Source organism: Melanerpes formicivorus, unplaced genomic scaffold (assembly GCF_026170545.1).
Source record: "Melanerpes formicivorus ecotype bairdi unplaced genomic scaffold, bMelFor1.0.p_v2 SCAF_64, whole genome shotgun sequence".
Classification (NCBI taxonomy): Eukaryota; Metazoa; Chordata; class Aves; order Piciformes; family Picidae; genus Melanerpes; species Melanerpes formicivorus.
This window is the reverse complement of record NW_027142416.1, coordinates 2,197,742-2,225,561: the sequence shown is the minus strand read 5'-3', so window position 1 is coordinate 2,225,561 and position 27,820 is coordinate 2,197,742. Positions and strand designations below refer to the sequence as shown.

The 27,820-nt window shown below is 43.5% G+C and overlaps 1 protein-coding gene across 8 annotated transcripts in view; it reads right to left on the bottom strand.

Moving 5' to 3' along the window:
• FAR2 (fatty acyl-CoA reductase 2) overlaps window positions 1-27,820 on the bottom strand; it is a 142,750-nt gene that overhangs the window by 84,720 nt on the left and 30,210 nt on the right. For 3 of the 8 annotated variants that reach the window (XM_068162416.1, XM_068162414.1, XM_068162415.1), the window contains exon 2: window positions 23,911-24,033. The exons of the other annotated variants lie outside the window; for them this stretch is intronic. The gene's annotated coding sequence lies outside the window, so the exon portion shown is untranslated. The remainder of the gene's footprint in view (window positions 1-23,910; window positions 24,034-27,820) is intronic. 8 annotated transcript variants of the gene reach the window in all.

The window sequence follows — 27,820 nt, the reverse complement described above, 5'->3', positions numbered from 1 at the left end:
TCTGTAACAAATGGAAAAAAAAAAAAAAAAAAAGAAAATAGAATAGAATAGACCAGGTTGGAAGAGACCTTCAAGATCATAGAGTCCAACCTATCACCCAACACTATTTAATCAACTAAACCATGGCACCAAGCACCCCATCAAGTCCCTTCCTAAACACCACCAGTGATGGTGACTCCACCACCTCCCTGGGCAGCACATTCCAATGACCAAAACTCTTTCTATGAAAAACTTCTTCCTAACATCCAACCTAAATCTCCCCTGGTGCAGCTTGAGACTGTGTCCTCTCATTCTATCACAGGTTGCCTGGGAGAAGAGACCAGGCCCCACCTGGCTACAACCTCCCTTCAGGTAATTGTAGACAGCAATAAGGTCTCCCCTGAGCCTCCTCTTCTCCTGGATAAGCAACCCCAGCTCCCTCAGTCTCTCCTCAAAGGGCTTGTGTTCCAAACCCCTCACCAGCTTTGTTGCTCTTCTCTGGACGTGTTCCAGCAACTGAACATCTTTCTCAAACTAAGAGGCCCAGAACTGGACACAGTACTTGAGGTGTGGCCTAACCAGTGCAGTGTACAGGGGCAGAATGACCTCCCTGCTCCTGCTGGCCACACTGTTCCTAATGCAGGCCAGGATGCCATTGGCCTTCTTGGCCACCTGGGCACACTGCTGGCTCATGTTCAGCCTACTGTCAACCAGTACCTCCAGGTCCCTTTCTGCTTGGCCACTCTCCAGCCACTCTGACCCCAGCCTGTAGCACTGCATGGGGTTGTTGTGGCCAATATGTAGAACCCGACACTTGGATGTGTTAAATCTCATGCCGTTGGACTCTGCCCATCTGTCCAGCCTGTCAAGGTCCCTCTGCAGAGCTCTCCCACCCTCTAACAGATCAACACCTGCCCCCAGCTTGGTGTCATCTGCAAGGTTACTGATGATGGACTCAATCCCCTCATCCAGATCATCAATAAAGATATCAAAGAGCATGGGGCCCAGCACTGATCCCTGGGGGACACCACTGATGACTGGCTGCTACCTGAATGTGGCACCATTCACCACCACTCTCTGGGCTTGGCCCTCCTGCCAGTTCCTAACCCAGAGCAGAGTGCTGCAGTCCAAGCCACGGGCTGACAGCTTGGTCAGCAGTTTGCTGTAGGGGTTGGGAGCAATGCAAATATTCATCTGTTTGCAGCAACCACGCTCTACACACTGTCAACACATAAAGAAAAATGGTCTTCACTCTAGATTTTGAGTAAGCAGTGATACCATATAATGCTCTGCTTGGATCAATAAGCAAATCTATGTCATGCAACGTTGGAGAGAGACTGCCTTCCCGAGGGATTCCTCCTTCAGTCTTCAAACTCTCTCTCCTCTGTCACTCTAGTCTCCATCCTGCTGTCTTGTCATGACGCTTAAAAAGTCTTAATGAAACCAAACGGAACTTCATTTATGTTTACATAACAAAACCTACAAAAAGCACAACAAAAGCAGCAGAGTAGCACCAGGGGTGCGGTCACAGTGATGCCTCCTTAAGGGTCATTAGTGGGCATTTATCTCAGCCAGGCTGCCTTTCTGTTCCTACCGCATTTTCTACAGCTATATCTAAGGGAAGCTGCATATAGCAAAGACTCATTACTTTGTACTCCTGTGCAGATTCAGCAGTGATGGGATTAAAAGCAGGTAGTGCCTTTACAGAGTTGGCTAAGGCGAAGTTGAAATAACAAAGGAAGAACAAGACAGTTCACCCTATCTATGTGTATGTAAATCACGAATAGCCTCTGCTAAGTGCCTCACTTGGGATCTTGCTGTAAATCAGTGGGGGGCTGTCTGGAGACAGCAGACACTGGACACAGCCTGAACTTCTAAACTTTTAGGACAGAGCACAGGCTTAATAAGACTACAGAGTATTAACTTCTCCACCCAGAGAAGTGAAGAACCGAATTTAAATGAACATACGATGTGTAATGCAAGGGAGGTACATATGAAGGGGTACATATAGGTATACCGGGGAAGAATGTAGATTCTGAGCACCTTAGCTAGTGGGGGAAAGAGAGAGGGAAATTTGCATCCGGGAATTTAGGATAAAAGGGAAGCTGTGCCTTCCAGCAATTTGAGAGACCCTGCAGCGAATTGTCCTCTGCACTCTCCCTTTATTCAAATACAGTCTTACAAGACTCCTCTTTGTTGTGAATAGAATAGAATAGAATAGAATAGAATAGAATAGAATAGAATAAGAATAAGAATAAGAATAAACCAGGTTGGAAGAGACCTTCAAGATCGTCATGTCCAACCTATCATCCAACACCACCCAATCAACTAAACCATTCAACCAAGCACCCTATCAAGTCTCCTCCTGAACACCTCCAGTGATGGTGACTCCACCACCTCTTCGGGCAGCCCATTCTAATGGGCAATCACTCTCTCTGTGTAGAACTTCTTCCTAATATCCAGCCTAAACCTCCCCTGGTGCAGCCTGAGACTGTGTCCTCTTGTTCTGGTGCTGGCTGCCTGGGAGAAGAGACCAACCTCTGCCTGTCTACAACCTCCCTTCAGGTAGTTGCAGAGAGCAATAAGGTCACCCCTGAGTCTCCTCTTTTCCAGGAAGGAACAGGAACTTCTAGATTGGATTAATTTCCTCTGGTCCCCTTGCTTGCCTTCAAGGAGAAGCAGCTGTGCCCTCCTCCTTCCAATATCGGGTAGAAGCACGGTGTATGCTGCCTGACAGAAAACTGTGGTTACCATGCTGAGAAGCCTCGAAGTCCTGTGACAGCAAGCTCAAATGGAATTTCACACTTCAGGTATCAGAGCTAACAGAGCGTAAAAAGTTACCTGCTGTATTTGGCCTGAGACTTAAGGTTAATTGAATAACTGTAATTATTTTTCTCTCCAACATAAAGCTACGCTCAGCAGTCTGAATATTTTTATATTCAGGTTTTATTAAGAAGTACAGCCTAGAACCCTACTCCTCACTCTGCTGGGGTTGAAAGATGAAAATGCTTGGGAGTGTTTCCCACCGAGAGAAATCTTCTTAAAAGGATGAGCAGATGGACGTGGGAGCTTGTACTATCAATTCCATAGAATACAGAAATAGAGATGTGTTTTCAAAACCAAAGATTCAAGACACAATCAGGTCTTATTTTCACATTGAAACCTATCAGGAAGTATTATCAATGGAAATACTACAGTTTTGCCTGTACATCTACCTCATTCTTGTGTCAAAACCCAGGCTAAATACCCACAAAAAGTAAATTATTTTAGTAATTATTTCAATGTTTTTAAATTCTCTGTTGTTCACACTTAGAGGATTTGAGAGTGCCCAAAAATCCATCAGACAAGAGCAGTAGTCTCATTGCGCTACCTAGTTACTGAAATAGCACAGAAGCTATCCGGACTTCTGCTATGCAAATTCTCTTGTCAGGTTTAGTTCTCAGCAGACAAACTACAATCAAGCCCTTCAGGAACAGGGAAGAAATGTTGGGCCCCTCAGTTTAGGAAAGATGTTGAGTTGCTGGGACATGTCCAGAGAAGGGCAACAAAGCTGGGGAGGGGTCTGGAGCACAGCCCTGTGAGGAGAGGGAGTTGGGGTTGCGTAGCCTGGAGAAGAGGAGGCTCAGGGGAGACCTTATTGCTCTCTATAGCTACCTGAAGGGAGGTTGTAGCCAGGTGGGGGTTGGTCTCTTCTCCCAGGCAACCAGCACCAGAACAAGAGGACACAGTCTCAAGATGCCCCAGGGGAGGTTTAGGCTGGATATTAGGAAGAAGTTCTTCCCAGAAAGAGAGATTGGCCATGGGAAAGTGCTGCCCGAAGAGGTGGTGGAGTCACCATCACTGGAGGTGTTCAGGAGGAGACTGGATGGGGCACTTGGTGCCATGGTTTAGTTGATTACATAGTGTTGGGTGATAGGTTGGACTCAATGATCTCAAAGGTCTCTTCCAACCTGGTTAATTCTGTTCTATTCAAAGCTTATTTTGTTCCAAGAATTCCATTGGGAATTTTTTGCTGCTTAGTGCATGCTACTAGCTGGCTTACTCTGCAGCAAGCCAGAACACCAGCAGCAGTGCCCACCTCCTCATTAATTCCCTGCAGCCCTTACTTTCATGGACGTAATCGGGGACTATGTGGATCACAACTACGCTACACTGACATATTTGCTGCCAGAGGCCTTGGCCCCAAGAGAATGGCCTTGCACAGGCAGTGTAAAGGTGATCAGTGAGGCAGTTACAGCTGCAAAGCTACAGCTCTTCCAGCTGGCAGTTTGCTGCCATGTTGTGACTTGTGTAAATGTGATCAGCTGATAAACATCTCATTCATACTTTGCAAATGCACATATGCCACTGTGAGAAGAATTTAGCAGGCCAATGCCATCACTACCTGTGCATGGAGTGCTGGGAGGAGGCAATGGAGACAGCAGTATAGGACTTGCCTGCTTCCCAGGAGAGGGTGAGGAGATATAACAACAAAAATCCTTTAGACTTTATGTATATAATTTATTTTTTTAATATAAAGCATATTAATTCTTAAGACATAAGTCAGTGAGCCAGAAGACACTTCAGAGACTCAGCAGCGGTTCTGCCTTCCTCACACCTCACCATTTTTCCCCCATTTTGTCTGCCTCTCCCTGCAGAGATGCACTCACAACCTCTTCAAGTCCTTGATCTACTGCTTCTAGCAAAACAAGGGAAGCATGAAGGTAGAAAGCACAGCTGATTCCTGCTGCTTCTCGTGAGGCTGCAGGACAGCTTGGGGCTAGGGGATAAAAGCTTCAGAGTGTGCCTATGCACAGTGAGACTACTGGCTTTGCCTCTGCCCCTTCCAACAACCAATGCCATCGTCAGAGTGTGGCTGGGTTTAACAAACACAGCAGATGTGGGCAGATGAGCGAGAGGGCCTCCTTCTCTGGAAACTTTAACAGAGGATAAAGAAGGCCAGCCAAGTCAGAAGCTTCACTAGCCACATGAAAACACACAATGTTTATGAACAGGCAGCTCCGAGGTAGCTGCTAGGATTTTCAACAGAGTAAATCAGAGTTTGATCAAAGAGAAAAACTGAAGAACATCTACTGAACATGGGTAAGCTGACAGTGAACATATTTGGGGTGCTAACTGCTACCAACAGAAAAAGAAATATGAGACCGTATCAGTTAGCTTCTCTTTTAAAAATCAGTACAAGCAAGAGGGCAGCAAAGAGAAGAGATTTTAGGACTCTGATTACTGAGTCAGTCTGTTTATGGAGATCTTCCCAGTCATCCTCTACCACTAGGCCTGCATCTCACAACAAACCAACTATGCAAACCCAAGAGACCTCACCGTGCTATGCCCAGAACTATATACAGCACCTTAAAATTTAAAGTAACTTTATGATCTCTAAATGCATTGAGGAAAATTCCTCTTGGGTGGTATCACAGTGATCTCCAGTGCTAATGATATGGAAACTGAGTTCCTCCAAAAAACAGTTTCCTTAAGACTAAGACTAATAGCTGAATGGAATTTAAAACAACTTACAAGGGTCTCCTCATGTGCCTGATAAAGTTTCTACTTCTCACAGAATCTGCCAACTGGCACACCGTGGCTAGTTGGCAACATAGGTGCCAGTCAAAGCTTGCAGAGGAGGGAGGCTTTTGTCAAACAGGAGCTGGTTCAGAGAAAATGGACTGAGATCATCTCAGCTCTGAAAACAACCAATATCAGTCCCTAAGAGATTTTCCCATGCAAGAAGCCAATGCTACAATATTTTAAGATAAAAGTTTAAAGGTGCAGTTTCTAAGAAGGTATCAACAAGGCAGACATCATGGTCTTATTTGCTCTTACAAACATATTAAACATTTTCTACCTCTCACCAGCTCTTCCCTTATTTGAAATCCAGTTATGGGCTATGAGCATCCCTCACCCCTCTAAAAGTCAGAGCATTTTCACAAAATCTTTCATAGTTCTGGCACTCTTCATACTAAATATTGTCTTAATTTCTGAGAGTTTAGTTACTCTCAAGAGGTGGTTTTGCTGATTCTCATCAGACGGAGTTTAAGGCTTTCCAGGTCTTCTAGTTAATATAGCTCTCCCTCTTGTACCAGGATAACCATGGAGGGGGGGGGTGTGGGGTGTGTGCGTGATAAAAAGAGAGAGAAATAAAACTGAAAAGTAAACATGAAGCAAATCTATGTTGCTTGAAAATACAGAGCTAGATGGAATATTCTGAAACATAGATCCCTCTAGTAGAAAGGACAGATCTGCTGCATCCTGAGCCCTGTGGGATGGGAACTATGCAAGTGCAGTTCTATCAGTCAGAACAGGTCTGTCACCACAGCTGAGTCACCCAGGTTCCAGAAGGTGGTACCAGAGAGGAAATATTTTTCCTGGATTTGTGTATATAAATCAGTCATAAAGTGAGGGCAGGCACAGCAAACACAGCACAACAATGTTTATCCCTCCCTTATGCTGCTGATTGCGTTTAGTGTATTCATTTACACCAATGTACATTTCATTATTGTCATGATTAGAAGCAAGGCAATTCACAAGAGCTGTTAATGATTGAGAGTTAACGATGCAGTGTCAAGAAGTCCTTTCTTCCCTCTTTTTGTGAGTTGTGGTTAGCTCTTTGAAATTGCAGCTTCCATTTTGCAAGCCACAGAGCACAGCCGCAAGAAAGACTATCTGTGCTGTAAGATACATTGATCTGACCAAAAGAGTTGTTGCAGCATTGCAATTTCACGTGCATATGTAAAGAAAAAGTCTTTACCATTTTGTTATTGTTGGGGTTGATTGGTTTGGTTTGTTGAGTGTTTTGTTTTGGTGGGTTTTGGCATTGTGTTTGTGGTGATTTTGCCATACAATTATTCCTGCCACTCAAGAGCACACAGACCACACTGTGGATTCATAATAGAAATCACCACTATATGTGGAAGAAGCCAAAGCAGAAGATCAAAACATTATTACCCTTCCAAATCAGATTTCCTCACAAACTGCAAGAAAAATACAACTCCTTCTTCATTGAGTTTCTATGGAAGACAGGCAGCAGTGTCTGCAGATTTCTCTCCCCTAAGCTCTCCAAGAAACATAAACATTTACTCTTCAGATAGAGGGAAAAAAGCAAGAAAAGGAAACCAAAAGACAAATCCCTGGAGTTGCTGAAATCTGCATTAAGAAACTTTGCTCAGCACATCAGCAGCTCTCAATAATGAGGCAGCAGATAGCTTTGCAGCATGGAGAGCCTCTGAAACACACTGACTTCCCCAGAAGGAAGAGATAATAAAACATAAATAGAAAATGCCTCTTGGCTGGCATATACTGGTGCAAAGAATTTTTTTTTTACTCTTTTTCTGCATAGAGGAATGAATTTTTTTTTTCTTCCCCCCTTCTCCAATATTTAGAAGTCAGGCTGATGAGAAATGACAAGGCATATTTATAGAAGTTAAAAAAAACCCAGCACTGAATAAAACATAAGTGCAGCATCAGAAAAGGATGGTCAGGCTGTGCTAATGTCATCCTCTGCACTCTGAAATGAAAGGAGGGAATGGAAAGACACAGTTCAACAACAATTCAGTTCCAAACGTTCAAGAAAAGGTTAAGTTTAAAGCACTTGAATAATCTTGTTGTAATCAGTTCAAATTAGCACACACATTTTCCTGAATAACAAACTACCTTCTGGTCCTGAAGAAGCTCTGCATTTAAAGTTTACATGCTCCTACACTGAATAAAGGGGGTTTATTACTTTTTTGATGTTGTTGTTTGTTACAGTGACTAACAGTTAAATTCTTAAATTATCTGGTAAAGAAAAATAGCCACAAATTCCAAATGCAGGCTTCCCTCGCAGCCCAATTCTCATCCTATTATGAGCTACAAAACAGAAAAATCCTTATTTCCATGGAATCCCACACAGTCCTCTTAAAAGTCAACCCACAATTTAACTTTTGGAATACCTTAAATTTAGGTGAGTTACAGACCCAGGAATACATCCCCAAAATGAGACAGGGGCAATCACTTCAGACAGCAGGCTACACAGGATGGTGCCCAGGTGGGCCTGGAATTGCTCCAGAGAAGGAGTCTACCACATCTCTGGGCAACCTGGGGGGTGCTCCACCCCCTTCAATGTGAAGAAGTTTAGATAGAACTTCCTACATTCAAGTTTGTGTCTGTTACCTCTTGTCCTGTCACTGGGCACCACTGGAAAAAAAACCACCTGGGCCCATCCTGCTGACACCCGCCCTGTATTTAGAGGTATACTTTATAGATAGGCATAAAGGTACATCTTAAGTGTTTATAAACATTGATAAGATCATAGGCTCACAGGATGTTAGGGGTTGGCAGGGACCTCTGGAAATCATCCAGTCCAACCCCTATGTGAGAGCAGGATCATATAACCATATAATCTAGTGTAGGTCACACAGGAATGCATCCAGACTTTAGAAACAGATAGGAGTTTTAATTTTATTTCACTAAAATCTAAAAGACAAATGATGACCTGCAAAGTAGAAGGCACCTCTGCCCTGCCAGGCTGGGATATGTCAGCTTTTCCAGGGAGCAAATGGTCTGTGGAAGCTCTTAGTACCACTCATCACTACACAGCACAGAGGTGTCCAGAGGTGATAACCAAGCTCATCTTTACACTACAGGAACAAATATTTTATAGGAGGTTCATCCTTTTGAATTTAAGACACCTGTAGTTTATTTCTGAGACAGTCTGGGTCAATTAATTTGCTCCATGTGTACAAACAAAAAACTTAATCGCAACACTCCTCAGTTCTAACAGTAAGAGACCACCAAGGCAGTGTAGTTCACAGGGTGAAACCCTTACAGATCCTCAGCTGCCCTCTTGCATGCATCTTTGGTGCTGCACAGTGGCTAAATGCAAAGGTTTTGGCAGCAGCTTTAGTTTTTCTAGTAACTTTTAGCATCTCAGGCTGTACTTTTCCTGCCCTTTCACATGTGCAGGAAGAATCATTGTAAGAGAAAGTTGTGAGTTAAATTCACTGGACTGGTGGTTTACAATGCGTCTTTTGAAAGAGTTGTGTCAGCACCACTGAGGCCGTTGTGAGGCAGTGGTGGGATGAGAGGCAGAGTCAGGAAAAAGGCAAGAATTCCTTTGTCCTCTATTGTTGCCAAGGCTTTGTACTGTGAAACTCTGGCCTCCTGACTGAAACATTTCATATTCCTTTGTAGGAAAGAATCCGCTCCTCAAATTTAACAATCCTAACAGTTAAAAGGGACTTCTCTCAGCGTTTGCCTGAAGCCTCACCTGAGTAACTACTGGCCACTTCTCCAGCTACTTGTAGGTGTTTTGCCAATACTCTGCTATTCCCCTTCAAATCCCTTCTTTTCTCTCCCTTTCTCTATGCTTCAGTCTGACTTGCTGTGTTGTCCTCTGAAATGAGAAGCTTATAAAACAGGATAACAACCTCCATGACCACCAAGAAAAGAGGAATAACCCAAAACCCTGGGAGCTACCATTAGCCTTAATCCACAACTTCTGTTAGAGAGTTCCAAATGAGGAGATGGTAATGGAGAAGTGAGGACTGGGGAGATTACTTAAAAGGGAAAATCTCAGAGGGTTTAGTACAAAGCAAGGACATGGGAGCATGGCTTATCTAAAAAGAGAAAAAAAATCAGAAGTTTACCTGCACACAGTTAGTTTAGTCAGGAAGATCAGCCAGACATGGGGAACTCTACAGCACGGGACATAGGTTCCTCCTTTCTATTTGCTGTAAGGGAGGTACGGTAAGGTTGGCAGGAAGCAGGGAAGCCAACAGTTACTAGTAAATAAACTCGCTCTAAGATACACTGGACACACACAGTCACTGCACCATACAGAACACAGGAGGAGAGTTGCAACACTGACAGACAAGCTGCCACAGCTGCTAGGCTGAGGCAACATGGGCAGTGCTTTATTTGACTGCTATTCCCAGGAGATAGAGCCTGCTCTTTGCACAAGGAGAGTAGCATTTTTGTTCAGTTGCATCTGAATGGCAAGGTGAGTCACAATCACAAAACAGCTTCTTCCTACCCTAGGTTTCAGCCTGTAAGAGAACTACTGTGCATACAATACAGTCCAGTAAGACAACCCAGCACTCCTTTCCTAAGGCCTCTTTATTGCAGAGTTTATTATCTCTTAATTTGCGCTGAAATAGCCTAATATGATGTTTCAGTGTTCTCCACCTCACAGCAGACATTTCAGGCTGGAGTTCTTCCTCATGCCCTATCCTAGATCAAAACACTCAGTTCAGCAAGAAAGAAGAAACTCAGCACAATAACCATTACTTTTTCTCCGCACAGAGGACACATCTTTCTCAGTTGTATCCAGAGGAGTTTTCTTGGAAAGCTTGGTAAACTACAAGAGAAAATGCATATGTTTGACTCGTGTAACTTGTCCTCTCACTTGCAAAGGACAATATTGACACAGCTAGAGGCATAGCACAAGTGACAAGCTCTTTTTTACACAAAGACCTTAAACCTACAGTCCTAAACGAACAGAGTGAATAGCTCCTAATCTCCTATTGAAACAAGCCTACCTTGACTCACAGGGGGTTGTAGGGAGGAAGAGGGGCAGGAACCACCTCGTAAAAACAGAGCTCAATGAACTCCACCCGGCGTCTACAGTTTGTGCTGCCCATCAGCATGGGAAACCTCCCCACTCAGAGACCCAGTGCGGTGGGTCCTTGTTTCCACTGGGGCTTTCAACAGCTTGGCTGTGCTCTGCTCCACTCAAGCAAAGCTGTGTATTGAGGGACTGGCTCTGACCTCTCTGCATTTCATTATTCTATATCCAACACAACTTCCATTTGTCATACAGGAGTCACTTTAGTCCACAGGCTGAAAAATAACCAAATACCAGTATGATATCTTTGAAGAATTACCCTTGAAATGGTATAATTATTTTCTGTTACTGTGACTCCTACAGCAGGTGTTTTAGAGACTGATGACAAGGAAAGAAATCCGTACAAGCTACTATGGAGGCCTTTCCTCCCCCAGAGACCATCCTGGTTAAATACTATCCCACATGAATAAATACCCCTTTCACAGAAGTATTTATTGCAGGATAACAGCTGATGGCTGTTATTCAGGCAATGGATGAAGTACACATCTGAACTAGAGATCTTCAAGATACAGCTAAATTAAACCTGAACTTTCTCAAGTGTTGTACAAATCTCTCTGGATAAAACCTATTTTTCAACTCAATAAGCTCCAATAAACTATTTTACTTCCCTTTTTCTACACAGACCAACACAGGTGCCACACTTTTTCTTTAAGAGCAGGCACAGCTTCCTCAATGTGTTATACACACCATGACACTATTTCACCATGTCACAACATGAAATAACTTTACTAATATGGAGAAGCCAGCTTGGGAATTGCTACATTTACTTGGGGAATCAATCCAGTTGCCCCCACCTCCACCTCATCAATTTACAAAAATATTTTCAGACGTTTTACTGAAATATTTTGATTTCTTTCCATCCAAAAATCCTGAAGTAAAATGTTTCTCCTACTGTTGTTTTGCCAAATCTTGTCTCATTTCACCACTGATCTCTACCCACCTGTATTGCCTTTATGCCAAAAGACCGTTCTAGCTTATGTAGATCTTGATTTCATTATCACTACCTTTGCCTCTTGATAGGCTCTATCTCCACAGAGACACAGGCATGCAAAGTCCTTATTACAAGAAGGATATGGACGTGCTAGAACACATCCAGAGAAGGGTCACAAGGATGATCAGAGGGCTGGAGCTCCTCTCCTATGAAGACAGATTGACAGAGTTGGGGTTGTTCAGTCTGGAGAAGAGAAGTCTCTGAGGAGACCTTATTGTGGCCTCCAGCATCTTAAGGGGGCTACAAGAAAGCATGTCAGGTAATGATAGGACTAGGGGCAATGGAATAAAACTAGAAATGGGTAGATTCAGATTGGATGTCAGGAAAATGTTTTTCACCATGAGGGTGGTGAGACACCGGAAGAGGTTGCTCAGGGAGGTGGTAGAAGCCTCTGTGTTCCCATAGTTTTTTTACAGGTTGATGTGATACTGTGATCTTTGAGGTCTCTTCCAACTTTGGTGATACTGTGATGCTGTGATCTCTGGAAGCTTTTAAGGCCAGGCTGGATGTGGCTGTGAGCAACCTGGTGTAGTATGAAGTGTCCCTGCCCATGGCAGGGGTGTTGGAACTAGATGATCCTTGAGGTCCCTTCCAACCCTGACAATTCTATGAAATTCTGTTGTATATTGTGACTTCAACTCTGCTAGAGCATTTTGGATGCACAGCAAGAGGCACATAAATGTGATTCACCAAGACAAAAGTGTTCAGCCAGTGACCCCAGCTCACAGTGATTAATGAAGTCATCTCTGAACTGCGGTTCCCAGGACTCATCAAAAGAAGTGGCAGAAGAGATAATGTCAAATAGGTCTTGTAAAAAAGAAGCCCACACCGTCCTTGTGAAAAAACTGCTTTTCATAACCTCCCATTCTAGCACAAAAATGGGACTTTTTTTTTTTTTTTAATTCCTATCTAGCACAAAGACAAATGCTGAAGGTAGCAGAATTCCCTGAGTTTTAATTCAGCTTTAGTTACTACTCCTCAGTTAATCACTGATTGCTACATAGTCTACAACTGAATTTTTCCTCATATATCTTTCCCAGCCAAATCTTTTATTTAAGCTGTTCTTTAGAAACTCTCTCTGGTTTGCTGAGTATCAGAGATAGATGAGACAGAACATCACAGGGAGGTTGTAGACAGGCAGATGTTGGTCTCTTCTCCCAGGCAGCCAGTACCAGAACAAGAGGACACAGTCTCAGGCTGCACCAGGGGAGGTTTAGGCTAGATGTTAGGAAGAAATTCTATACAGAGAGAGTGATTGCCCATTGGAATGGGCTGCCTGGGGAGGTGGTGGAGTCACCATCATTGGAGGTGTTTAGGAGGAGACTTGATGGGGTGCTTGGTGCCATGGTTTAGTTGATTAGGTGGGTTGGTTTGGTTGGTAGGTTGGACACGATGATCTTGAAGGTCTCTTCCAACCTGGTTTATTCTATTAAATTCTATTAAATCACAAAGCATTAGTCTGAGTAGATGAAATTGTGTCCACCTCCATTTCACATTTTGCCCTCAGTGGACTGGACACTTCTCCTGCTCAGTCATCACTGAGCTGCATCTACCTTTTTCCTCATCATTTCTGCATCTCTCTCACCACCATGCCACAAAACCAAACTTCATTATCTGCTGTCGACCCTTAACTTCTCTGGAAGTGCCTGTGTAGGAAATTAAATTGCTTTAGTCTGCCCACAAAATCCATTCTCTCAGAGGGACACATCCTCTGTGTAATGGCAGACAACACACAAGTTACAGAGAATCAAGAGATGCTCTGAGTACTGCACTCTCCGGGCATACTGCAATCACAGAACTAAAATTAGCCAGAGCTGCAAAGGGAGATTTGCAGCTAAAAATCTTCACCTTGGAACTGGAAAAAAAAAAAAAAAAAAAACCAAAAAACAGTTTCACAAGCCTTTTAAAACCACTTGAGGCTTCCAGCAATTTAAAGGTCAAATTAAATTCTCTATTTTGCAAGTTTCTTTAGACCAAGTTCACACAGAAGCATCTACATTTAAAATACAGTATTTTAAATAGCAGATTTTTATACACTATGTGAAAGCACATAAGATGTCTTCTTTGTCTAATTACCTTTCTTGTTTAGTTCCCCATTTCCTCTTCCCTTTTGATTACATTACTCTCCCAGTACAATGCCAGCATTGCCAAAACACCTGATGAAATAACACCTGGTGTTGTCCAGCTAGAGGAGAATAAACTTGGGTGATTTACAGACTCCATCCATCAGGGTGTGACATTGTCTGAGACATTAGGATTCCACCATTTTACTCTTCTGTTTCTTGCTTAATTACTGAAGTCCAGATGACCATATGCAGATGTTTGGATAGCAAGCCATAACTTCAGTAGAGGAAATACTCTACATTTCTGCTATGACTGTAGAAGAATATAAATGTACAGTTTTTACCTGCAAGTGCTGCCCACAGACTTGTTCGCTTGGACGTGGCACTTGGTGCCATGGTCTAGTCATAAGGTCTGTGGTGACAGGTTGGACTTGATGATCTTTGAGGTCTCTTCCAACCCTGGTGATACTGTGATACTTCCCAGGTGCATAGCAGAGTCTGGGGGAGCAAAATGTCATGCCCGGTAGAGGAAGATAAAATTGAGGCACAGCAGATCTACACAGATCTGTGGGAAGGGACAGGATGCATTTAAAAGGGCTGAAAAAAGTTGCCCATGTCAAGAAGAGAAAAGAGCCCAGTATTTTGGGAAGGTCATGGAGACTGAACAGACCTACAGATAAGGAAAGGGAAAAGGCAAGACCATCTCCAGGATGGCCAAGAAGAAAGAAATTGCCAAAGGTGGAAGATGAACCATTCCATGTTTCTAGAATTATGTTGGATAGAGCCTTGACCAGCCTGGTCTAGAGGAAGGTGACCCTGCCCACGGCAAGGGGGTTGGAACTAGATGATTTTTGAGGTCACTTCCAAGCTAAACTTTTCTATGAGTATACAAATTATTGAATACTATGAGTAGAACTACAGTTTGTATCATTTTCTCTTGTGAGAAAGAGAAGGAAGAAGTAGACAAACACATAAAAGGGGAAGGATAGCTGAAGATCAGCTTGTTTCCTGAGCTGGCATTCAGATTTTGCTTGCTGAAAATGGCATACTGACCTCTGGCAAATATCCCTGAGTGCAGGCTTTAGAAACAGTTCTCATTAACACTGATGGAAATGATGAAAAATAAATAATCAAAGCTCAGTATAAATTATCCTATAGCTTAGCCAAAAACAACTTACACATTATAGATGGACATAAAAGCACCTAGTTTTTCCAAACTTCATAAAGAACTCTTTCCAGAAAGAAATAAAAATACCTTCAAACTCACTGAATTTCATTCAGAGCTTCACAGATTGCACTGGGCTGGAAGGAACCCTCAAAGGTCACCTTGACCAAATCCCCTGCAGTCAGCAGGGACAACTCCAACTACATCAGGCTACCCAGGGCCATGTCAAGTCTGATCTTTAATGCCTCCAGGGACAGAGCCTCAGCCACATGCCTGGGCAACCTGTTCCAGCATTTTATCAGTCTCATTGTGGAGAACTTCCTCCCGATATCCAACCTAAGTTTCCCCTGCTCCAGTTTCAAACCACTCATCCTGTCACTACAAGCCCTTCTACCCAGCCCCTCCACAGGAGTTCATGGAGTTATTCAACTTCTCTACAGATTGTTTTCTTAGTGCACTAATCAAACTGTCTTCTTAGTACAACAAATCCTGGGTCTGGACAATAGCTTGCCATGGAATCTAGTAATTATTTGGGCCAGAGAGGCTTTCCTGAGATGTCTCAGGCTCCTGCCTCAACCTGCTCCCCAGAAAACAATTCCTTTTCATCAAGTGAACATTGCTTGCTTAATGATAGAGTTATGACAACTCAAATGAAATATTTTTATCTTTCCAACATTGGCAAAGTCTCCAAATAACTACTGAATGACTAAAATTAGGGAGTGTCCAAGCAGGAAAATTGATTCAGAAAGAAAAAAAGCTTTGCCTTCACCCTCTGGAAGCCGCAGCCTGTGAACTGGCTTGTTCTGTTCCTTTCACCCTGGGAGCAGATTTTTACATCTTTCTGAAGTGCTGTTTCATCAGAATGATAACCCAAAACGTTTTATTCTTTGTCCAGTCATATTTCCATGCAAGCTTCTGTGGGAAGCTGGGGTAAGCAGTGGCTCCTTAGCACACAAAGCTGGTGTTCCTGGCTGCCTGTGTCGGTAACTCTGCTTGCTCCCTTCAAGGTCAGTATGGGGAAAGACCCCCAAATAAATTGGGGTGGGGGGGTGAAAAGACAGCAAAAACTCATGGAAAGGGAGTCTGACTCTCCTCAATGGACACTTCTCTCTCTCCAGACTGAACATAAGAGAAGGAAGAACTACTTGGCCCTTAAGTCTACACTGCCTCAGATTCATAGACAGAGTAACTATAGCTACTAATGTACTGCAATGATTCTGGCCCCACTCAAAAAGGACCAAAAAGTGAGGAGGAAGGAGTACACAAAGTAAGAAACCAAGAGCTCTGGAAAGCATAACCATCCCAGAGCACACCTGCAAAAGGCAACTTCAGCCAAAGGACATTCAAGGAGGTACTGCCTGAATCGCTTACTGGGAGTTGGGAATGAAGGACCATTGCTCCTCACTCAACACATACATCAATAGAGAAAGAACAGCTACTGCAGTGGGGAAGAAGAACAAATGGGATTTGGAGAAAGGAAATCTTTCCAATAAAGATAAAACTGCCAGGGAATACTGACCTACAACTGCTAAGAGAAGAAATAAATCAGGTTTTGTCTCACATATTCTATTCTATTACAGATAATGCAAGTTTCAGGCAGACACTATATAAAGAGGAGGTTTCATTGAAGATATAATGAAGTGTCAAAACACCAGAAGCAAAACGCTATTGGTCAGCAAGTTGGTTTTCTGAGTAGTCCTGAGAAAACTTTTTTTAAAGGGAAAATATTTCCCTGGCCTGTGAAAATTAAATTAAAAGATATTTTCTCTTTGCTTTGTGAAACGTTTGCTAGTTGCCTTGTTCATTCTCTGTCTGTCTATTGGCCATGACACTTTTGCTTCTCTGGGCTTCTCTCTCCTTTTCTGCAGATCTCTTTCCTTCTCCCATGAGTGTTTTTATCCCTTTGCTCTATAATATTCCACATTTAAAATACATACAGAGAAACTGCTTCTTCTCTAGAGCATTCCCAGAGGCAGTTTCAATTAAATGCTCCTTCCTGGGTAATCAGCCTGACATGTATCCCCTTCCCCCCACACCCCACCTTTCTATGCTTCCTTTTCCTCATAAAGTCAAACTAGAAATGGTGGAATATTTACAAGCCTTTTGAAACAGAGAACCCTGCACGATTGAAACTCAGAACTCAAATTTTCAGTGAAAGAAGACTGCAGAGGAACGGTACCAAAATAAATTGTGAAAGCTGAGTTTCCAGGTAGACTGAATAGCTTTGGTACACTTCAATCAAATTACTTTAAATACATCTTTTTTTTCTGTTAAGTGCAACGTACTGGGGTGAAATTTGGATTAAAGTAACTTCAATTCACACCACAGCTTCAAATTTTCACCCTCTTTCTCACATATTTTGAGGAATGCCATCATTAAGGAATATGGGAATGTACATCCATCTTGTTTCATAACTGTTAAAGGCACAGGATACCTGGTTGTAGTTACACACTGCAAGAATTAATTTGACCTCATTATATGGGCTTTTACTTCAGGAATAGCCTTTTTGCTAGACTAGAGCCTACAACAACTGGGCTCTAGTTCTATTCATTGCAGACTTTTCTGGATGCCCTTACACAAATCCAAATCCACAAAAGTTTGTGATTTTTATTAATTCCTCCCTTATTTTCTTCTTTCCTAATACAAGCACTGCAAAGCTGTTTCCAGCTCACTGCTTCATTGCAAGGCAGAGAAAGAGTGAAGCACCTAATTTAGATGTGGACACCTGGAAATTAAGAATCTGATCAAAGATGCACAGAAATAATCCAGCAGACAGTTGGTAACCTAAACAGGAGAAAACAGAGCAAAGCTCTGCTCTGATGAATTTCATTCTCTTACAGAACCCATTCAGCACCAGTCCTACAGGCTGGGATGAGGATGTGCCTGCTTTGGGGTGTGTTCCTTTGATGTATCAGGAACACTGTAGAGCAAGAAACTTCTGCAAAACTCATGGGTTTAGCCAAGTGAATCTGATGATGCCTGTTCAATACTAGGCTGCTGTCAGGCCAGCTGTATAAGGAAGGTGCTGGCTGGAGCAAAGCAAGCACCATGGGGTTGTAGCTCAGATTGTAGCATGGGAGGCTTCCTGGTGCTGGTTTTGGGTTGTTGGTCTTTTCAGCTGGACTGGCTGCAGGGCTGGGGAGTGGTAGTGGTCATTTTATAGCTGGCTTCTGCTGCTCATTCTGCTTTTGCTGTGCTTTTCTGCAACAGGCTAAGTAATTCTACTCCTATCATTTAATTAAACACTCTGTATCTCAGCTCAGAGCTTCTGTGTGTGACCTTCCCTCCTGTTTGTGTTGGGTGGCTTGCTTGTAAGAGGGGGCTGTCTTACACCATGCACAAAACTATTTCTTAGTTGCTTCTCAGCTATGAGTAAATCCTTCTTCTTTACTGCTCAGAGAAAACAAAAACAGCTGCTGGCATATTGCTGGGTAAAATCCTGATGGCCATTAATGAAATCAGGATGCATCCTACATAGGCATCATGAGGAAGACAGAGGGGAAAGTGAGGAAAACTCATACAAAATTATAATCAAGTAAATGTGCTCTCCCCTACAACTTTTTCCCCAAACTACAGCTGTAAGTGGGGTCCACAAAAAAATAGTGGAGGTGTAAAAAGACAAGCATTTTCAAAACTGCCTGTAACAATCAGCTCCACACTGACCCCTCATAGTGTCCCCACACACATCTGAATTTAGGCAGTAGTTTTTGTTATTACTGGTCTTATTAATAAAGGAAAGAACTTACTCTTTCTTGCCATACAGGTTTCAAATGTTCACTGTATCCTTTATTTTTCTATATATAATTAAAGGAGGCAATGTTTGGTCAAAAGACCAAATGGGCTTGGATTCCCTTGCAGGGAAGGGACCTGCCCTGTTAAGAAAGTTCTTAACATCCATTTTTGGCAACAGTACAATGAGGCTTACTGTTATCTGTTCATATCCTGGAAAGAAGGCCTGAGAATGTGCAGCAGTACAGAACAATGCCACAGAAAACAGAAAACTGAGGGCAAAGCCTGAGGATAACAACCTACTAGGGGGACTTGGTGTGAAACTACGAGACTTTGGGCAAAAGAAGACCCTGGTGTTCAACAAATATGGCTTTAGGGAGGGATCCCAGACTAAGCTGGAGGAGGAATAAATCTGGAGTGAGAAGCAGAAAACAAGGAAGTGCTAACAGGACAGACAGTTTAACACACCAGCTGTGCATTTTGGGGAACTGTGAATAGAGGGGGCAGAAGGTTACAGGGCAAGAGAACAGGAAAAGAGAGGGTGACTGTGAGTGCAGCCAGAGCTTACTAGGGATTAAATGAAGCTCAGGGCCTAAGGGAGGATAAGTAAAGTGACTGACCTCCAAGAAATCTGCAGAAAAAAATGGATTTTCCAATTGTAAAAAGACAATGTAAAGGGCCTGTCTTGCAAAGTTAATAAACTCTAAAGGCACCATTAGGCATGCAGCTTCTTATCATTTCAGATCTCTTTGGAGGAAGGAAAATGGGAACAGGATGATAACATGACTCATAACTTTCCAATATTAGCTACAACAATCCTGTAGGTGTAGAGGCTGAGCCTTGTGTACCCTACTGCTTTTAACTTTAAATGTGAAAATAGCCAAAACTGCCAGCACAGCTGGCCAGGGTGGGTACTGTCTGCTCCTTCCACAAAGTCACGCTTAACTTCGAAAGGCAAGGACAGAGACTGGTGTTCATCTGCAACCAACACTGAACAATTGTAATCTGAACAGGATTTCCTCACCTGTCCTTCTGGTTAGCACATCACAGCACTACACACAATGAAAACCAGCCATCTAAACTAACCCTGGACGTGCAGCCCTTCCTTCTCAGGGAGGTTGTTGGTATTCCAAGATGCTTGGTATATAACCAGATTTCATCAAACTTAACAGAGGCATGAGAAAAATTGGCAGACACTAAAAAATAATTACTTTTTTTTTTTTTTTAATCAGCAAAACATTAAGGGCACAGTGAGATCAGAGCAATGTTTCCTTCAGATCACTTGTAGCATCAAACCTGTTCTCAGGCTGCCTCTCCCTTCAGTGAGGAATGAGATGGATTCAGCCCAGCATCAGGAGGGGAAGCAGAAGCACTGATACTGCATTAAGGCTGGGGAGAGGGAAGAGATCATAGAAGGATAAGGAGAGCAGCCTGCAAGGTGAGGAGACATTTGATAGAGGGAAAATATAGAGTGGTTCAACAGCATTCACCTGGAAACTCAAGAAGGTTGAGAAGCCTGATGTTTACTGCCAGGAAAGCTGCTCAGGAGGCACTCATCTCAAACTCCCTCACATGGGGTGTTCCCCACCCCATAGCTGAGCTCCAGGCAGGCCTGGGAATGCTCTTATGTCAATTGCTTTAACAAATCCCAGCCTAAGCTTGTGGTTGTTGCAATTCATAAATGCATATATTTAGAAGTAAGAAGTTCATAGAATCACAGAATGTTAGGGGCTCGAATGAAAGGGACCTTGAGAGATCATCCAGTTCAACACCCCTGCATAGCAGGATCACCTATACTAGATCACACAGGAACACATCCAGGCAGATCTTGAATCTCTCCAGAGAGGGAGACTCCACAACCCACCTGGGCAGCCTCTTCCAGTGTTCTGTCACCCTCATAGAGAAATAATTCTTCCTCCTCTTTCCATGGAACTTCCTATGCCTCACCTTCCACCCATTGCCCCTTTGTCCTGTCATAGGACATTGTGGAGCAGTCTGCCTTCATCCTCTCGGCACTCAACCTTTATGCATTTATAAACATTCATAAGGTCACCCCTTAGTCTCCTCTTCTCCAAGCTGAAGAACCCCAGCTCCCTCAGTCTCTCCTTATAAGGAAGATGTTTCACTCCATCATTTCTGTGACTCTAATTTGCTGGATAACCCCAACCTGTGAAATGCCTCAGACTGCCTGTATGCTGAAGGTAGGACTAGAGAAACCAGGCTTTTCTGGGTAACCAAGTCCATATGAAAAACGCTGCTTTTAATCTTCTGGCAGTGCTAGGGGAACATCTTTCTAAATGGCCCAGATTCATTTAAGTTGGTTTTGGGTTTTTTTTATGGGAACAGTTAAGTAGGAAGCTCTTCAAAAAATCTGATAGAATATAAATATTTAATCCTTAAGTAAATAATTTTGACCTTGCTTCACTATTCCCAAACCTAGTATCTACCATACAAGCTCACAGAAATGCAGCAACAGGAGTGAGAATGTTCTATGCCAGCTCTTAAAGAGACCAAAGGAACTCCTCCACAGGCCAGGTGTTTAGCAGTTTGCAGACAGCAAATACACAGAGCTTTGAGTCCAGGGCTATCCACACACATCAGCAAAGGTAACACTGTCCATGGACATCTGAGGGATGCAGGGGATCAGGTCTGCCAGTTAGAACTCACTGCAAAGGTTTGGCTGGTAGCAGTGTACCCAAGACAGCAAGGTACTGCCTTTACCAGTGCTGACAGAGATAGGCAGCATATGGCTCTTATAAAGAAATACTTCAAACACTGGAAAGCTGAAAAAATTTATTTCCTTCATAATTACCATTTCCTCTGAGCATGTATTCTCAATCTTTCCTTGAATTTCTCTATTCCAAATATTACCACAAAATTAAATACTCGTTAAAATAATCCTCTTGCTGTGCTTGGGCAAGGGATAGAAATAGGATAAAATGCTGTGACAAATTTGCCATTTTTACTTATTTCATGATTGCATGCTTACTACATTTCTTGTTGATTAAATTAGAACAGCAGGAAGGGAAAGTTTTCTATCTCAAAATTGTTGCTCTCTCTGCCACAAAAATTAAAGCCATTAAAAACAGTGATCTGGTCACACTACCTGCTCAAAGGGGTTTCCCAACTTTCTTTATGCAAGAAACATCTGTTCAGGCAAGGCAGCTTTCCAAACCTGCTCATTTGTCTGGCTGCCCCAACGGCTACATTATTACCCATCACCTGCCACCAAGGTTGCGAATGACCAGGAAGTTCCTGAGAGAAAACTGCTCTTATCTTACAGCTGCCCATGGACAATGCTCAACTGTAACTGCAAGTACTAGCAGTGCTTCCTCTCTCAATCATTTACTGAGATTAACAGATGGTGAAATACACAAAGAAACAAAAATCCTGGCTTCACTGCAGTGGTGAAAGACTGCTGCTTTCAACAGAAGCAAGGATTCATACCCTATCTCCAAGCCACCTGACATGTGTCACCACCACCACTAACTCCTCTTCAGTATTTTGCAATGGCCTGGAAACAAAAGGTGCAACAGTCATTTAATTGAGAGGTGTCTGAAAATCTTTCATGTCCAAAACCAGCTCATGTAGCACTGAAGATGTTACTTTCGCTTCTCTTCAGTGGGCCCTCCTTGATCCACTCTGAAGTGGTCTTCAGTTGGTGCACATTTTTGTCTCTTCTCATGCAGCAGATGCACTCATTTTACTGAGCACCAGCTGCACGCTTCAGAAATCTAATGTCACCAAAAGTGGTTGAATTGCTGTGATTCTCTGCAGTGAATCAGCTGTAGCCCCTTACAGCGTGAGGTAGGGCAAGTCCAGCATAACTGCATGCGAGTGGCCATCGTGATAGCTGGCCAGCTTTAAAATCTGCCACACAAACAGATGTGAGACCATTCAATGTCCTCTTGCTGCTGGCAATCCTGCCTACTCTGTTAGCATACCTGTGACCTTCACAGAAGGAAAAAAACCTTCAAGATTGAGTCCAACTATCCTCTAACTCTACCAAGTCTAGTGATAAACCATGCCCCTCAGCACCACATCTCTGCCTCATTTAAACACCTCCCTGGGCAGCCTGTTCTAGTGTTTAAGAACCCTTTCTGTGAAGGGTTCTTCTAATATCCAACCTAAACGTCCCCTGGTGCAACTAGAGGCTGCTTCCTCTTTTCCTGTCAGTTGTTGCTAGGAGAAAGAGACCAACACTGACCTCACTCCAATCTCCTTTCAGGGAGTTGTAAGCAATGAGGTCTCCCCTCAGCCTCCTTTTCTCCAGACTGAACAATCCCAGTTTCCTCAGCCATTCTTCATAAGACCTGTTCTCCAGGTCTCCTTCTTTCCCAGCTATTAGACCTTTTTCTCCACCTCAGCTCAAAATGCATTGGGGTGTGAAGCAGATGTAATGGGAAGCACCCAGGAGCCCTATGTTACTACAAAGCTAAGAAAACAAGCATGAAGCTCTCTGGCAGTGAACAAGGAATATTCTAAAATGTTCTTAGAGTATAGGAAGAAAGGAACAGAGACAAGGGATGAAAGCTGACCTTGCTTCTTCAAGTGAGTTAGCAGAATGCAGCTAGAGAGGAAGGGCATGTTTGTCTTCAAAACAATACAATACAACCCCCCCACGCATCATTCCATATCCATCATCCTTCACAGCACTCCTCACACAATGCTCTTCTGTTACATATAAACCCCTGATCTTTTGCATTTTAATGAACCCCAAAAGCAGCAGTGTAAGAAAACAACAGACCAGGCAAGCCCTTCTCCCCACAAAAACACATATACCTTGAGGCTATTCCAGTGCTGCCAGTACCCTGAAGACACCATCCACTTACAGGGTTGGCTTTCTGCAGAGCCCTTTTATCTGCAGAATGACAGCTACAGACTGCTGACATGCCCACAGAGCAGGTCCCTGCCAACAATGCAGTCAAGGTCAAGCAGGAGGGAGTTAGCATCTCTCCCAGGGCAAAGAAGCGAGCAGAAAAGAGAGATTGTTTTGGTACAACTAGTTTAAGTTCCTTACCTCTCCAATGGGGTTGTTTAGAATTACCTTTATTTTCCTTTTTACGCCCAGTAGTGATTTATTTACATTTTACTATTTTTCTACTCAAGATCTGTGAAAAATTTTTAAAGGCATAGCCTAAAACTAACATGCCTGGTCTAGCTATGAACAAGCTGCTTCCTAACCTGAGGAGAGACAAAAATCAGCTCTAGACAGCACTGCACTCTGCTTTAATTAACATTGCTCCTGTCACCCGTGTGCAGTGCTGCCACCTTGGAACAGACTTTGAGTATCTAAGCTCCCAACATCCTGCTGTGACACCGAAGTACCAGCCCAGTGACTGCTCTCCACCCAGCAGGCCACTGTGCAGCACAGACATACCCTCACCTGAGAGCCTCCTAGCTGTCCTGTTTTTTCATCTGGATCCAACAGCAATCTTGCACAAGGCACAGAGAGCACCTCAGCCAGCAAGTGTCACAGAAGCAACAGACATGGAGCAGATTGATCCTCCTGTAGTTAAGAGGAGCAAAGGATTTGGATGAAAAATATTACAGCAGAAGAAGAAACTAGATGTGATTTGAGAGAGAAAAAACAAATGTGAATACGTACAACTTCTTGGGCTGCAAAAGACTCTAAGCTGTGGGCAACTCTGTTCTGACTGGTTTACATTCAGGGAAACAGGTCTGTGCAACAGGGGGACAATTTCTTTTCATGACCAGGGAGACCCCTAATTTTAAATCCCTATTTCAGTCAACCCATTCTTTGAACAGATGACACCATTACTCTACAAAGCCATCATGATGAACTCCGTGCCTCTGTAATTTCCTGAGCCCCCTTGCTGAATGTCAGCATGCTCTGTTCACCAGCAACACCACAGAGAAAAGTTTTACAAAGACAACTAAAAAACCCAGCACACATAAACAAAACTACATCTTGCCAGACTCTGCCAGGGATTTTGGCAAACAAAACAGAGGTGGTGGTGTTTCCTCCTCTTTGCACTGTCAGGATTGGTTTTGTGGGCAATTCAGGCAAAGTTTAAACAACAAAGCTTCCCCCTAACCCCAGCTCTTCCTCACAGCTTTATTTGGATCTGGTAAATGTTCTCATCAGATAAAGGGTACAACTACATGGGTAAATTCTGCAGACTAAGAAGCCTTTCACTGCGGGTATGAGTGTTTGCAGTGGCAGTGAGAAAAGAACAAAATATTCTCTTAAGGAAAACAAATGCAGCTCAGTTAGGAAAAATGCAGCTGGGAGAAAAGATTTGCTTGCACAGGAAGGGAAAAGAATAGGAGGGCTTACAGAAGTAGCTCCTTCTCCTTCTGCCCAGCTCCCAGCTGCACAGAGACATTGTCAAGAGCAGAACTGGGAGTACTGACCCAGAACAAAGGATGAAACAATTTCCAGCCTGTGCATCCGAGTTGCAACGTGTTCCCTACTCCTGCCCTGATGGGCGTTAAAACCCAAACATGGAAGAACTGCTTGGGCTCTGGCCTCTCCCAGCTCATCCACACAGGAACACAGCTGCCTCATTTATCTCCAGGCTTTTGTTATCTGCCAGTGCAAGTACCAGCGGTGGAGCAAGGTGGAGAACATTTAACAGACATGCTATAATAAGCTGCAATCTTTTAAATAATCTGTGAAGATAAGACACTCTCCATTTCTCTATCTCCTGTGTTAATGAAACATTCCTCCAGACAACAGAGCATTTACAAGCTGTGTACCATTGCTTCTGCTGCTTTGGCTTCTTGAAACAATAGGCTTATGTTATATATGGGCCTTCAACTAATTTGAGATAGTGGAGACTCCAAAAGTGCAACAACTTTAATAAAGTATAGCTCTGTGAATCTTGATTCCAATGATACTACCCTTAAATATTATTAACATGACACCATTGCAGTCTCTCTACTGTTGCACAGACAGCTATAGGCAGGTACATCTGGCTGCACACTTTGCTCTGAGGTAAAAGTCATGATGGCACAACTCACCTGAACCTTCCTTGACTGTTACACCTTGTGCTTAATTATCTGAAATGTAAAAATCTTTACTTCTTAGCATTCCTCTGAAATGAGTGATCTATAAACAGAACACTCATCAAACACACCCAGGTTACTCTCCATCGTGTATTTACACAGTGATTAAATTGCCACCAGTTGTAACCAGCTTTGCTGGCGCCATTCTGACACCCTTGCCTATCACCCACCCCCCCTAACAACAGGCCAAAGGTGAATGGTTATGTCACTTCATTTGTGTGGACACTCTTTCACTGACTAGATGGTCTCCATGGCTAAAGAGACCCTCACCCAAGCGCACGAGGATGCTGCCAGTATGGTGTGTGGCAGAGTTCCAGCCAGGAGGAACTCTGCAACATTATACAAACACCTGTACTGCACTCCCCAAAACAGGGAGGTGGGAAAGCCCAGTCCATAAACACTTGAGAGGCTCCAGGTGGACTTGGATGCCTTTAACAGGCTTTATTAACTGAGGCTTGGGGTCTCAAGGCCTTCAGCAAAGAAATAGTGATAGCAACTATGACCACTACATGCTAAGTCCACAATATAACCAGTTTTCTGAAGTAACAATCAGACAAAAGTAGAGGGAGACTCATCTCCACTGGAAAAAGGTCAGGTGTTACAGACATCTATCCGCTCATTTCCATTTGTATACTGCTGCCCAGGCTACAGAAGAGAAACTAATTTTTGGCATAGGTTTCAGTGACAAGGTTGTTGAAAGATGAAGTACCTGTTCCCAGCTGTTAGACCCAAAATCTGGGAAGTATCTGCTGAGCAAAGCAGCTAGCTGACTATAGACCATCAGAGTATAGGTCTCCCAACACGGTTTTCCTCACTTAGCACACAGGTTCCCCCAAACCAGATATGGCATACAAGAGGAGTATCACCACAGGAGACTGCAGCAAGAAGAAAATGCTGGGAGCAGGTTCCCTAATTGCACTGCTTCTCCATGCCATCATGCCTGAAGCACAGTGAGAAAAATAACAGATCAAGTTGAACCCTTCACAAGGCATGTGGAAGCATGGAGAAAAAGAATGATTGTGGCACTTCCCTGAAAACCCTTAATGAGACATAGACACAGCTCCATAGCTCACACAATGTCTGTAACTCGTTTGGTCCACACATATCTTAGAGGATTTGTTACATCCTCCACAGTTTCATAAGTGCCCCAAATTACCTTAGGAACTCTGCCTTATCATGGGTGTGTGCTGCTGCACCCACAAGAAGTAGATAGACAGAAAGGCATTTTTTTTCCCAAGCAATCCCAAGAAGGGTGGCTGAATCCACACATCACTGTCTTTGTAATGTAAAGTTTGTAACACACAGTCCAGCTACCACAGCCTGTCTTGCTGGGGTGAGCAGTTTCTTCCCAACAACTACATCTGGATCACTTTCTCCCTTCATGAAAAAGCAGAAAAACAAACCATTGCATCAGCCACACCTCCATCCCCAGAAAGGGAATAGGGCAACTTATTCTTGGTGCTGTCCTTAGGCATTCAAATGACAAGCGGGTCATTAGGAGCATGGTTTTACCAAGGGGAAGTCATGTTTCACCAACCTGATAGCCTTTTATGAGGGCATAACCAGGTGGATAGATGATGGCAGAGAAGTGGATGTGGTTTATCTTGATTTCAGTAAAGCATTTGACACTGTCTCCCACAGCATCCTTGGAGCCAAACTGAGGCAGTGTGAACTGGATGATCAGGTAGTGAGGTGGATGGGAACTGGCTGAAGGAAAGAAGTCAGAGAGTTGTTGTCAATGGGACGGAGTCTAGTTGGAGACCTCTATCTGGTGGAGTCCCTCAGGGGTCAGTCCTGGGACCAGTACTGCTCAATATATTTATCAACAACCTGGATGAGGGCACAGAGTGCACCATCAGCAACTTTGGTGATGACACAAAACTAGGTGGAGCTGCTGACACACCAGAGGGTTGTGTTGTCATTCAGTGAGAATCAGACAGGCTGAGAGCTGGGCAGGGAGAAATTGAATGGAGTTCAACAAGGGCAAGTGTAGAGTCTTGCACCTGGGAAAGAAAAACTCCATGGATCAGTATAGGTTGGGGACTGACCTGTTGGAGAGCAGTGAAGGGTAAAAGGACCTGGGGGTCCTGGTGGACAAAAGGGTGACCATGAGCCAACAATGTGCTCTTGTGGCCAAGAAGGTCAATGCCATTCTGGGGTGTATTAGAAAGGCTGTGGTTAGTAGGTCGAGAGAGGTTCTACTCCCTCTCTGCTCTTACCTGGTGAGGCCACATCTAGAATATTGTGTCCAGTTCTGTGCCTCT